This window comes from Aphelocoma coerulescens, chromosome 2 (genome assembly GCF_041296385.1).
Source record: "Aphelocoma coerulescens isolate FSJ_1873_10779 chromosome 2, UR_Acoe_1.0, whole genome shotgun sequence".
NCBI classification, from domain to species: domain Eukaryota; kingdom Metazoa; phylum Chordata; class Aves; order Passeriformes; family Corvidae; genus Aphelocoma; species Aphelocoma coerulescens.
Window position 1 is genome coordinate 4,953,915 of NC_091015.1, and position 13,261 is coordinate 4,967,175.

The 13,261-nt window shown below is 45.8% G+C and overlaps 1 long non-coding RNA gene across 1 annotated transcript; it reads right to left on the minus strand.

Moving 5' to 3' along the window:
- Positions 1-1,430: 1,430 nt before the first annotated feature.
- On the minus strand, positions 1,431-9,014 carry LOC138105583 (uncharacterized). Its single transcript, XR_011148537.1, has 3 exons — positions 8,858-9,014; positions 3,364-3,531; positions 1,431-1,748 (listed from the first exon to the last, which is right to left on the minus strand). It is a non-coding gene; the product is annotated as an uncharacterized lncRNA (long non-coding RNA).
- Positions 9,015-13,261: the final 4,247 nt, after the last annotated feature.

Below are 13,261 nucleotides of genomic sequence, written 5' to 3' on the forward strand. Positions count from 1 at the left end.
TGTCCCATGTATGATTCTAAATGCTGCACAATGAGATGCCACCACACTTCCCTTTGCAACACACCTGGACCCACACCATCTCCCTAATCCCAAGGCTTCACAGACCACCTCCTCCTCTTCCACCCCCTCACCCCACCCTGGCCAGTGCTCTCACCGAGGCTGAGGTGCCCCTGGGGGCAAAAACCCAACAGAAAAGCTTGGTAACTGCAAAAAGGAGCAGCCAGGGGTTGTGGGGAAGGACCTGAGTTTATGCCTTTATGGCTAAAAAGGGCTGTGAACAGCTGATTTGGGTGAGTTATCTCCCTGTTAAACAAATCTTCCTGTTTGGGAAAACATTGCTCAAGAGCAAAAGAGCCAGAAATTGCTTTTAGAAGCTGATTTATTTTGTGTGGGCCTACACACTTTTTGCCTCTGTCCTAAGAAGCACAACTCCCACTGACTTACTAGAAATATTAAGAACTAGTGACTCAGTTTCTAAGAATAATTTTGGGTGTTTCTATTTATAGGTACCAGCCCTAAGCTCAAAAGCACTGGCAACACCCAATCATCTATTTTTCCATCATGCTTTGATATCACACCGAAATAGCCTGGAAATCAACACTTTCCACTGTTCCTTGTTTCTGGATATCTGCACTTTCCAACCCAGATAGCTCACAGCACTTGATTGCTCAGGAAGGGACTTGAGCCATCAACTATTTTCAGGAAGTGCCTGGAAGCCCAGTTTACAATAGAAGTGGAGATGCTGGAGGACAGATGCAAAGTCATCCTTCTGTGGTGGATTAAAGACATTAAAGAGCATTTCTGAGGGGCAGCTGGTGGGCTGGAAGTGTCACTGGTGGAAAGGGTGTGAGTAAAGGAAGTTCTGTTGTGGGGCTGAGGATGGAGAAGCAGAGGATGGAGAAGGAAAGGATGGAGGTTCAAGGCAGGGCGTGGAGAGGTAGAGGTTGGAAAGGCAGGGCACAGACAGGCAACCTTGAAATTATTTCAACTTATGGCAACCAAAGTACCCTCAAAAACATCCCCAAAGATGAATAATCACTCCAATCACTTTTGACTCTGCTTTTCAAATGTAACCTATGATTTTTAGAGGACAGGCAGAATCATGGAATCACTAAGGTTGGAAAAGCTCTCTGAGATCATTGAGTCCAACCATTCCCCCAGCATTGCCAAGGCTACCACTAAACCCTGTCCCCAAGTGCCACATCTACATGTCCTTTACATCTCTCCAGGGATGATGACTCCACCAGTGGCAGCATCAAAACTCACCAGACATCAAAAAATTGAGGCTAGAAAAAACCACTCTTGAGCACTTAGACCTAAGAAATCAGTAGTGCATATCTGTAACCAAATAATGAAAACAGACACCTACACGATTTAAAAACTGCAGAAAGAAGAGATATCTACTTGTTACAGGAATCTCCCAAGCCATTTAGTGCCCTTTTTTAGGATAATAGCACACCTGTTGCTTTAGGGCAAAAAAACCCCTGCTTGCTCATGTTTATTATTTAGAGGGGTGATCCCATTGGGAAGGTGTTGGGGGAGGGATGGGCTGCACTTCCCCCTCCATGGTGCTCAGCACGGCATCCCCACAGCCCCGGCCACTGCCAGCACGCCGAGGTGAGGTTACAGAAGGAACTCTGAAGGTTCTCTCACCCTTCCTCCGTCCTGCCCTGGGCTCGGGGTGAGAGGCAGGATGCCGGACGTCAGCGCGTGACTCATCCTCTGGGAAACGGAGCTGGTGTGGCTTTCTGAGGAAAGAACCCACGAGTAAGGGCTTTTCTTTCTTTTTTTTTTTTTTTTTTCTCTCACTTTTTTATTTTTTTTTTTTTCCTTTTATCACTTTTTTTTTGGTTTGTTTTTCAAGTGGAATTGGGCAATGCAGAACAGTGGCACATCGATGAAGGTTACATCAGGTTGGCAGGGAAGAAGGGGACTGCAAGAGCCCCAGTGCTTCCCACTTGCTCAGAAGCCACAGAGTTTAATGCTGTGGTTGGGGGATGTTGCTTTCACAGGTTGTAAAAGCTCATTCTGAGCAAAAAGAAATAATATGAAATAAAACGTAATTGCTTCTCAGAAGTTGTTGTCTCTCCTGAAAGGGTGGATTTGAATAGTATTATTTTAATCAAGTGTTTGGCTGCTGCAGGATGTTGTAAGGAGGCTGGGATACACATGGATCAAAACAGGTTCAAACCAGCTTTGCAAAACCAATAATGTGTATTTCCTTACAGGGCTTCAGTTTATTATTTTTTTTACCAGTTCTGCTTAATTACCGGTTTAGATGGCAAAACCAGTCCATCTCTGATTTTTAGGAGAGATGAAACAAGCCTTTCAGTAACAGCACCTCCCTGCCACACCAGGTGCTGCGAACCTGTTGCTATTAGGAATTATTAGTCACGTAGAGTCTGTCAGTGCACTGACGTGCCTGGATGGGTTATGCTTTTTGTGGGATATCCTCTGCTCAGCATTCCCTCTGAACATCCTCCTGCCATCAGCTGGCCAACCTGACCCAGGGACTGCCTGCTGACCGCTCCTGGGCACGGTGACACAAGTTAACACTGTCCTGACACTCACACAAGCTCATTTTGGGTATCACAGGTGAGCCAACAACCCCAAAGTTGGGAGGAAAGAGGACTCCAAAAGGGGCTGCACTGAGTGTCATGGGGAAGGCTGGTGGGACCCGACATCTTCTGCCAGCAGCAAGGGTCTCAGAGGTGATGTGAGCCCACAGCCCTGTCCACAGTGAGCTGGGGTCCTGCCAAAGAGCCCTCCCAGTGGCATTTCCCAGAAATAAAGCAGAAAGACAAGAAAAACTCAACCAAGTTTTCTAATAGATGCAGGAAGGCTGGAGCAGCTATTCCACCTACTCACATTATGCCCAAAGAAGGGGTTAGAAATAAAAGGGAAGGAGTTAGGGCTGGGGACACATCCCTTTGACAGGACAGCTTTGGTTAATGGGTCTGGGGAGGGGGATTGTGACAATATCCCCCCAAATAACTACCCAGCTTTTGCAGGAGAGGTCACCCCACTGGCAGGGCTGGCACAGAGGGGGTTAAGGTTCGTGCAGGTGTTTCCCTGTAATAGGCACTGTCAGGTACCTCTGCAGCCTTGATGACCATCTGGTTACTATAAAGCATGGTTTATGGGATCTCATCCTGGGTTTTGATGACTATAACATAAGTATTGAGGGCCTGTGAGGTACAGCTTCGTAAAAATAACAGCTTAATAATGAGAACGACTTTCCCCTTCCAGAACAAATTCAGGTGTATTTTTCCCTTCCATTAGGATTGTAAAATGAGACAAAAGAGACCCAGTCATCTAGGAGGGGAAAAAACCCCACAATCCCACAAACTTCTTAGAACTTACAGCAAGGTGCAAGCACAGCTCAAAGCTTCTGCAGGGCAGGGCTGAATCCCAGCCTCCAACTTGAAGAAGGGGAAACTGAGGCACAGAGGTGGGAAACAGCTGTAACAGCATCATCCAGGCAGCCAGTGGTCAGCACAGGAACCTTGGCCCTCGCTTCCTCCTGCACTCCTGTAATTAAAGACATCAGCACAGCTACCCAAGGGTTGTCACCCTTTATCATGGCTCTGTCTTGATCTTTCAAACTCTTTCTTGTATTTCCAAAAAGCATTAGCTCTCTTCAGCTCCAGTTTCTCAGTGGTTTATCAAATATCAGGGCAGTTTGTAAACATGACTTTCTCCTTTCAAGAAATGCTTGCTAGGTCTGGCCCAAAATTGTTTTATTTCTCCAAAGGTATGGGAGACCTTCTGCTATGCATTTCTTTGGGACACTGAAATCTTGGATGTGTAAAATCAATGTTTTTGAGGTTTTCCTTGGGCATTCCTCTCAAAAATATTTTCTGAATTTGCTCTTGCAAAAAAAACCAAACAAACAAACCAACAACCCAAACCAAACCAGAACAGAAAACAAACAAAAACAAAACAAAAAAACCCCAACCCCAGAAGGTTTTCATGCAAGTATTTTGAAAGAAAGATTGAAATTCAGGTAGCTGAATATTTACAGGCAACAGAGACAGTAATTTCACCTGAGAACAGGGGACCAGGACCATCCTTTGGAGACACCTGTTTCTACAGAGCGTGGGCTGGGCACAGGAGCCCAAGGCTGAGCCTTGGAGAAGTGGGGTCAGCTGGGACTGCAACCTCCCAGGGAGCAGGGACATCCAAACTCCTGGTCCTCCCCTAACCCTTCTTTTGCAAACCAATCAGCAAAGAGTGGAGCCATCACGAAATGACACCTGGCCAAGAGCCAGGGCAGGCTGGGGACTCCAGCCTGATCCTCACAGCACTCAAACCTTGCTTGGATAGCACAGAGAACAGCCCCTTGCACGGGGGGCCTGGTGGTCCCAGAGGCAGGGAGGGCATCACTCCCATCCTTTGTCTGCCAGGGAAAACTCCCTCTCTTTTTCCTTTTTAGAGCCAAGCCAGCTCCTGATGTCCTGAGATGGGCTAGGGGAGCTCTGGATTGGGCCAGGGCACTGGAGATCATTGGCTGCATGTCTGGGAGGAGGTAGGGGTGGGATTATCTTTCTTATGCCTCCAGTTTGACCTCTTTGCCAGCAGATTGTTCTGATTTTCCACATGGAGGAATCTAGGGACCCTCTCGAAAGTTCAAACTCCCGGCGTCTTCCCTGCCGGCAGCAGCAGAGCTCTGGGCTCCTGCAAAGCCCTCACAGGGAGCTGGGCTGCAGCAGCGTCACTGACCCAGATTGCTTCATGCACAGATTTGGACATTTCATGTCTTTTTTAGACCATGTGGTCTTTCCGCTAGCCAAAAATTTCCATGGAAAAGTAGGAATTTGTGTTTGCTTTTTTGTTGTTGTTTTTTACCACCTCGCCAAAAGACCTGAGGGAAATTGCTGAGATGATTTCAAGTCGAAGCAATTCCATTTTTCTTATTGCAACAGAATTTTCTAGCAAAATTTGCAAGCAGTTAACAACCAAAAACCTTAACAAGTGAAAAACAAGAAACAGGGTTGTTTCTTTCAGATTTTTCCTTAGCTTAGAAAAGCAAAACATTTCCATCTTTAGTCAACCTGAATTCACACTTTTTTTTTTTTTTTTTTAACTTGCTTGGATCAGCCAGCAAACCTGAAAGATCAGCTCTTTGCACAGCTTCATCTGACAACCTCCTTGACTTCCTCTGTGCTGGTGCAAAACCCTGGGCTTAGCTTAGCCAAGTATTGTCCATCAGTGCAGCACAACACAAAGCTATAAAACACATGGGAATATCAAGCACTGTCCTTCTGCCCTTTCCAGCTCAAAGCAAGCACTGGAGCATCTAAAACCAGAATTTCCCAGCCCGTGGCTGGAGCACAGAGCCTCCACAATCACATATCTTAATAACAGGTCTGACCCAGCACAGGAGTGCTCTGTGGCATGCACGTTATTGCTCCATCTGCCCTGCAAACATTTATTATTCTCTGTGACACACGTTGTAAAATTGCACTGAGGGAACCACGTCTAGTTAACAATTTCCATTCAGATGAGCTGAAGGAATTAATGAATTTGGAAGATCTCAGATCTTTGGAGATAGGGACAGGCGATGGCACGCTTGAAAATAATCACCCTCAACTGTGCACAAGCTTGAAACCACCCTACTAATCACAGGCAGCCGGAGTGCTTATGGGGCAGAGGGAGAGCTCAAGCACCATTCAAACTCTCTAATAATGGCAAATGATTCCACAAATGCACGTGTTCAGGGCTCGGACTGCTTCCAAAGCTAAGTGCTTATGAAAACTTGAAGTGCTCCACTGGTTTTAAATCACAGTGCAGGGGTGACTGATTCAAACTACCAGAGCACTTCTCTTTTCCTTGCATTTTCTTCTCCCCCCCCCCCCCCCCCACCCTCCCTTTTCCTTTTTTTTTTTTTTTTTATGATCACTTCGATTTGGAAGCAAGTCAAACACTTCAGTTTAGCGGTTCACCACCATATTGAACCGATTTAGAAATATGTCAAAAAAAGAAACAGTAAATTACGGTTTAAAACCCTTTTGTTTCAGAGCATTTAAGAAGCAGAGGCTGCAGCTAGAGCTGGGATGTATTAGCAGGGGCTGGAAGACAGCGCTGATTGAAGGCATGGACACTTATCTGTTTGATCACATACCTACTGCAGGACAGATCTGCCCATGTGCTGCTCCCTGCCCTGCACCTTTGATGTGCTGACTTTTTTCTCTGATCCTCAGTGGCCTCTTGCTGCAACTGGAAAAATTCCTCCGTTGTAGGTGCAGTGCTAAAAAGGGCTTGAAATTTAAGTGCTGTGCATGGAAATGGGGAAGGGTGCAGCCCTCATATGGGGTTTTTAGATGAGCAGTGTTGGAGTCTTGGCAGCCTCCAACACCGACAGCATCACAACCCAAAAGTGAAACTTTCTGGTGGATTCATAACTCTCAAAAGACAGAATAAAACTGAAGCAGACAGCATAAATAATGGAAAAGTGAATTAGACTTTAAAAATTCTGTCCTATTTAATAATTCAGAATGATTATAACATGCTGAAAGGAACTTTTTTTTTAATTACTTCTAGCCTGGCAATCTCCCATTAGTGCACACACATCTCCATCAAAAATCATCAGCTAACAAGAGCTGCATTAGTGCGAGACAAGTGGCAAAGTACATCCCTTTGGATGTTTATTCACACCAAGGACATGCCCTGCTCAGCCTTGCCACACCTACAAACATGTTAAGGATGGAGGAGATGCTACGGCCCCCAGGGCCTCAGCCATGCCCTGGCTGCATAAAACATTCAAAATGAAACCCCCTGGGAGCCAGTAAATCGAAGCTGCTTGTCACCCTGGCTGGGACAGGAGTGCAGCGGGAAGGAAGCCGAGCGCACGGTCGCAGGCGGGAGCTGAGGTTTGCCTCTCGTGTCATGTGGCAAGGTTGAGGCACTGATACAGCCACATCCAGTGGGGGAATCGAGGACATGGGAGCACGCCAGGCTGAGTGCTAAAGGCAATATCAGCAGAGCCTGAACGATGAGTCCTCCCTCCCTGAAATGATGGCAATCCTTGTTTAGTGACTCAGGCTGTGCACCCTGCCTTAGGATGCTGTAGGTGGAGAGAGGTGTTGGCTGCTGCTGGTATTGACTTGACAGTGGAGGCTGAAACACAGGCAGACCATCAGCATTCCCATCATCAAGAGCCACTTTTTCCTCCTACCAGAGCAAGGAGCTCCAGTGGTGAGAGCAGGGAAGCATTGCCCGGGTGATGCTTTCCACGAGACGTGGAACCAAATAGCATGTGGGTGAGGAGCAAAGCTCTGGAGATGTCAGAAGGGAGGAGAGCAGATGGCAAGAGACGAGTGGTAGGTGTCATGATTGATAGCTAAGAGCTCTAGGTGGCTGAGTCCAGCTGAGTCACAAGCACTGGCACGGCTGGAGGCAACGGGACAGCGGAGTAGCCGAGGAGTGCACGCCTGAGGAGCAGGAGAACATGCACAAAGGACTCTTTTGTACTGGGAGGTGAGCACGGCTCCGCTTGCACGGCTCAGACCTGTGGCCACAGGAGCCAGGCTGTGTTCTGAGGCTGCAGCCAGACTCATTTAGCATTTTGAGGGCCGTAATTTACAAGCAAATATAAATACTGGCCACCCACAGAATATACCCAGCTCCCGCGGCAAAGCTGGTGGGTGGGGAAGCACGGCCACCCCTCAGCCACTGCCTTCCCTGTGCCATCTGGCTCGCTGCTGCCAGGCCCGTGATGGCCATCTGCCTTGGGGCTGCCAAGAGAGAAAGTTAATTATATTTTTTTGTAGAGTCGCCACGGCAGCTGGAGATGCCAACCCAGCATACGTGAATAAATCACACCCAGATTCCATTGCCAGAACTCAAAGGGAAGTTGTTTCTGTGTTAGCCATGCTTCAGCCCCACCACACCAGCAAGGACAAGGCTTTCCAAGTGTTTAGGAGCTGCTGCTGCTGTGTCATGGTTAGGCTTTGCTATGATGCCTCAGTGTGAGGGAAGCTCTCCTCTATCACAGGATGTGTGGTGGAGCAGCCTGCTTCAAATCCTGCCTGGACTTGCTGGTGGACAGGAGGAAACACCCCTTCACCTGATCTCCCACTTCCCACATCCATCAAGGGAACACAGCCATTCCCACTTCCTTTGAAAAATGCCTCAAGCAGGAAAAAATAGTGTAAGGACAAAGTACAAGAAAAGCAGAGCTTTCTTTGGCTCTGTTAAAGCTCCTGTGTGACAATGCAGCTGTGCAGGGGCACTGAACAAATTATTTTCTTTGCAAAACCTCACCTTTTTGTACCAACCAATATTCATTAACTACCTTCAGCTAATCACAACTCACAGACATCAGCACAGTCCTGAGCCCAAACCAAGCATCTTTCCTTTGGCTCCCGGGGGGTACAGAGGCAATGCCACACTCTTGCACCGAGGCCATTCCAGGTTGGCATCCCTGCACTCACCATCCTGTGCTGTGCTGACATAACCCTGCATCTTTTCGTTTTGCTTCATAGGTGAACCCCCCAGGGATCAGACCTTTCCTCCCCTGTGATTTTCAGGGCACCAAACATATTCTGACAGACACTCAAGGGTCCTGTTTTCATTTAGGTCTGGAGGAAGCTGCGTTGTCCTCACACAAAAGAAGCACCAGGGCATGGATTAAACCCTCTCAAGAGACTGGAGTTTTCCAAACTGCCTCATAAAGGGAGCAGCACGTTGTGAGAGAGAAAGCTCCTTTGTTTTGGATAGCAGCTGTAATCTCCACATCAAGCACATGTTGGAATTCGTAAGTGGCCATTTAGCCATATTCTGACAGCAGAACAAGCAACCTCGGGGCAGCAGCCAGGCCTATTTATAGAGAGGAGGTTTGAGGTAATATCCTTACCTTGGATGCACTGTCTCCACTTAAGAGCCCAGCTTATGAGGGAAAGTGATGCCAGACAGGCAGCCAGCAAGGAAGGAAAAGAGTCACAGCTCACTCAGCCTGGCTTGCTCTGCAGAAGAGCAAATTATGTTTTACAGCAACAATAGAATTCTCTGAAAACTCAGTTTCTTCGCAGGTCTAACAAGAAAAGGAACAGCAGAAGATAAACAGGTGGAGAGATTCCTCAGGCCAAACCTGCACAAGCTTATCAAGTTAATGTATCACTCTTGTCACAGCACAGGAGCGTTGGGAAATCATGAGCTGCCCAGGAGGTCAGAGATCTGCCCACAAAATGTGCTGACCTTTTTCTTGTTGACGTTACTGATGACACCCAATGGCTTAGGAAAGCTCTTGGGATGCTCACTGGGTGTCATCATGAGTCGGGGCTGTCCCCACATCTTGCGTCAAATATCGATGCTTCGAGTCCTCTAAGGCCAAGGTATTTGGTGAAGCTCAAGCAGTGCCAGCTTTGGTGTCCTGTACGGATGGGGTAGGATCCAAGTCCAGCTGGAATCACAGGGCTGGTCTGGGGCACCTGAGAAACATGGATTTTTCCAAAACAAACAGGAATCAGGAACCCATGGAAAGCATGAGAAGGGGAGAGGACACCAAGGTGGTGGTGAGACACCTTTGGTTAGCAGAGGTCTCTGAAGGGTTGTACTCAGAATAACAGGGTGTAGATATGATAATTCAAGGGTAAACTGGGGCTTGAAATAAGGCATGGTGGGATGAGACAAAAAAAAAAATCTAAATATAACCATTTCATTTAAATTTATTGCTGCACTACCTGTAGGTCAGCTACAGGTGCTGCCTGGAAAGGGATCCCAGTGGCCCCAGTGGGTGGTTACCTTCAGGTATGTTGCCCAGATATGTCTTTATTCCAACACTGGCCAGCCCAGCACTGATTTTTCCAAAGGAAGGATGTTACTTTATACTGACTGTTGAACCTTGAACCTTGAGGTCATACCTGTAATTAACCTGGTCTACTTCTGAAGCTCCTTCTCCACGGAAGCAAAATGCATTCCCAGTCAGGGGACAAGTATTTGATTCGTCAGGTAAGGAAAAGAGGAATATACACGGGAATTTATATTTATATGAATATCAATTCTAACAGCAAAGCTCTAAGAAGTTCCCAGCAGCACATGGGAATGGGGGGAACACCCCTCTGAGACACCTCTGAGTCCTTGTTCTCTTCTGCAAGTTAAAGTTGTTGCTGCTGCTGGAGGGACAGCTGAAAAAATCCTGGTGTGGGAAAGCAGGAGAAGCTGGCAGGTATCCAGCACCAGCTTCTGCCATGGGGGGAGTGTCCTGCTTTCCAGCAGATGTTTGGCTTTTATGGCTCCTGAACCCAGCTCCTTTATCTTCCTAGGACATCTCCAGCTACTCCTTTACTGCCTGAATTAAACAGAAGCAGGAATTGAACTGGGAGTATGCAGATTTTCTAATGTGCACACAAAAAGCAGCAGATTGAGGAGAAAATCCACGTGCATGTACACACACATATATGGGCACACTACATGCATGTTGAGCTGCTAAAAATGGCCAGATTCCTAAGGCTGATATAATTTACAAGCCAAAAAAGTAAAAAAGAAAGAATTTAAGGAAATATGTGACTGATAATTACAAATTCAGCGAAGCATGTTTTGCCTTTGCCCCAAAATGCATATGCCCTACCTGTAGGGTAATGTCTGTGTGCCCACTCACAGAGTCAAACTGGGCACATTCAGAGGAAAAAAAAGCTTATTTTAACAATAAGTAAAAAGGAGCAGTCAGAAATTGTAGGATATCGGTAAAGGAGGCAAAAGGACAGAGGGAAGAATTGTTCAGTGAGTACCTCTGTGCTGTACTGGTGAAACAGCCCAGTGACAGAGTCTTATTGTGTGCTGAAAATTAAATACCTCCGCTCCACCAATACTTGTTGTGGTCATTAAGCAGCAAGTGACTCAAGCTAAATGGATAACTTGAACCCCAAGATTTTCACCAAGCTGCCCGAGGGCTATTAGTATTGGATTTCATTATTTCCAGAGTGTCTGCGAGTTACAATTGGAGACTGTATCAATTCTAGCACAATAATAAACTGCTGATAAGTACATCAGTTCAAATGTACCAGATTAATAAAGACACTAATGTAGTCAATACCAATCAGCACCGGTTCATGGAAAGGAGATCCTGTCAAAGTAAACTTACCTTTTCCCTGTTGATAGGGACAACAGTGCTAATAGAATTGGCACTTTATAAAGGTATCAGTAGCACAAGGTATTTTAAGCTGATTAAATCCACTTGGCATACATAAAATCTGCTAAGAACAAGACATTTGATAGATCTCAAACTCTAATTGCAACAGGAGACAGTTCATTGAGCTCCTGTGCTTCTAGTGGTGCTTTGCAGAGTTGTTCTCGTCTTATACTTCAACCTCTTTTACTGATATTCTGCAGAAAAAATGTTACTGCTGTCTGCAAGTGATGGGGAAATCTGGGAATGGCCAAAGAAAGAAGAGATTGGGGTAGTGGAACCCTTGATTGGTTGCTGTGCTCATCACAGGCAATCAATATTTAATATATATTGTACATCTCTTTCGAGGAATGAAGATTTTCTGTTCACATTTACTGTGCAGCACAGCAGCCCAGGAAGCAAAAATTTTGGAGAATATCTTCCAGGGGTTTAGAGGGCAAATGCAAGAAGTGTTAATAAATTGGAGGGAGTCACAGGACTGGTGAAAGGATTTAAATATATAGCTTGCACCGAAAGGCTTAAAGGGCCCTCAAGGTGTATAGAAAAGCAAAGAAATAGCTTAGGGATGACTCTGGTAGGGCATCAAAAGATGACAGAAGGATATTCTGCTTACCTGACATGGCCAAAATAAGATTGCACATGAAAAAAATTGAGACTGACAAATTTTTATTCGAAGCAATATTTATTTATTTATTTATTTATTTATTTATTTATTTTTCCAACAATAAGAACTGTCAATCCCAGGAACCAATTTCTAAGGTTTGCATTTGATTTTCCATCTATAGATTTTTTTTTAATCACACTTTTCTTTTTTTCCTAAATTATATACATTTGAGTGATAAACCCAAAAATTATTTCCTTCAGGCCTTACAATGAATAAACCTAAATAACATGTAAGTCTATTAGGTTTATATGTGTCCAGTATCCAACAGATCCCTAAAGGGCCATGAAGTTACCTACTCTGCCTCTTAGACCTGGGATGGAAAGCCAGGATCAAAGAGCTCACCTGATGGAAAATTCACAGCTAAATCAGTTCTTCTGCAGGTCAGTCTTTATCTGCCAGGTCATGGACATTGTCTCCACTGTGTTTTGTCATTCTGCCTTTCAGGTTCTGCAGGATTTACCTGGATTCTGTGGTGTGCCTGAACCCCTGGATGTGTTCATCCAGACAGAAGAATAGAGGAAATAAATCTGGAGTATTTCTGCGGTGTCCTCTAGTCTGGCTCTTCTGAGTCATCACTTAATGACATATTTAATCACATTAATGTTTTCCCTAGTCCTGGTGAGACTTACTTGTGTGCTTAACTTTACCAGGTTGACCTACTATTTAATGTAAACCAGGTACAACCTGGAACTTCCTCCCTCAGAGCTCAGATAAATTTATCTCCTAATGCCTTAATGGTTACTGTGTCACATGCAAGAGCAGAACATGATAGCTGGATTTTTTTAATTAATTAGTTTGTCAAGCTTATTTTAAAAAGGAGAAACCTGAGCCTAAGTTTGCCTGTCAAGCAAAAAATACTATGGCTAGGTAGATTTTCCAAAGCATGAAATTCAAGAGGAGTTAGGTTTCCTTTTGTGCTTTTGAAGAGCTCTCCTTCGGGTCCAAGAGCTTCGTCTTGGCTAAAATGCTCCAGGCACTTCCCCACAGCCATTCCTGGAATGTTTGGCTGTTTCCAGGAGGCCCCATGACCAAAGGAGCCCAAAGGAGTCCCGTGCTGCCAAAATGTCACGGTGCTTATTGCAGCATCCCTAAGGTTCATCTCCATTTCCCCCCCCCCCCCCCCCCCCATATTTAAAGACTCAGTCACAGAAATGCCTTTGGCTACACACTGGGAATCAGACCACAACATGATGACTCTGACCTATTTTTCTGGCACAGCACATGTCTGGTTGACAGCACTGCCTCAAGAGCCCTGGAGTTTTCCAGCCAGCTGGGCTCAGAGCAAGGACAGTGGATATTTGACAGTGGGCATTGAGAGTAGCCTTCCCAGCCTCTTTGGTCAGTCCCAAACAAGATTTGAGTACAAGCTGCTGTGGTTTTGATTAGGTAAGCAGGGTCTGGGTACCTTGCACGTGATATCCATATAAAATATTTTCTCATTCTCAGCAGTGATTCCAACAAAGCTGCTT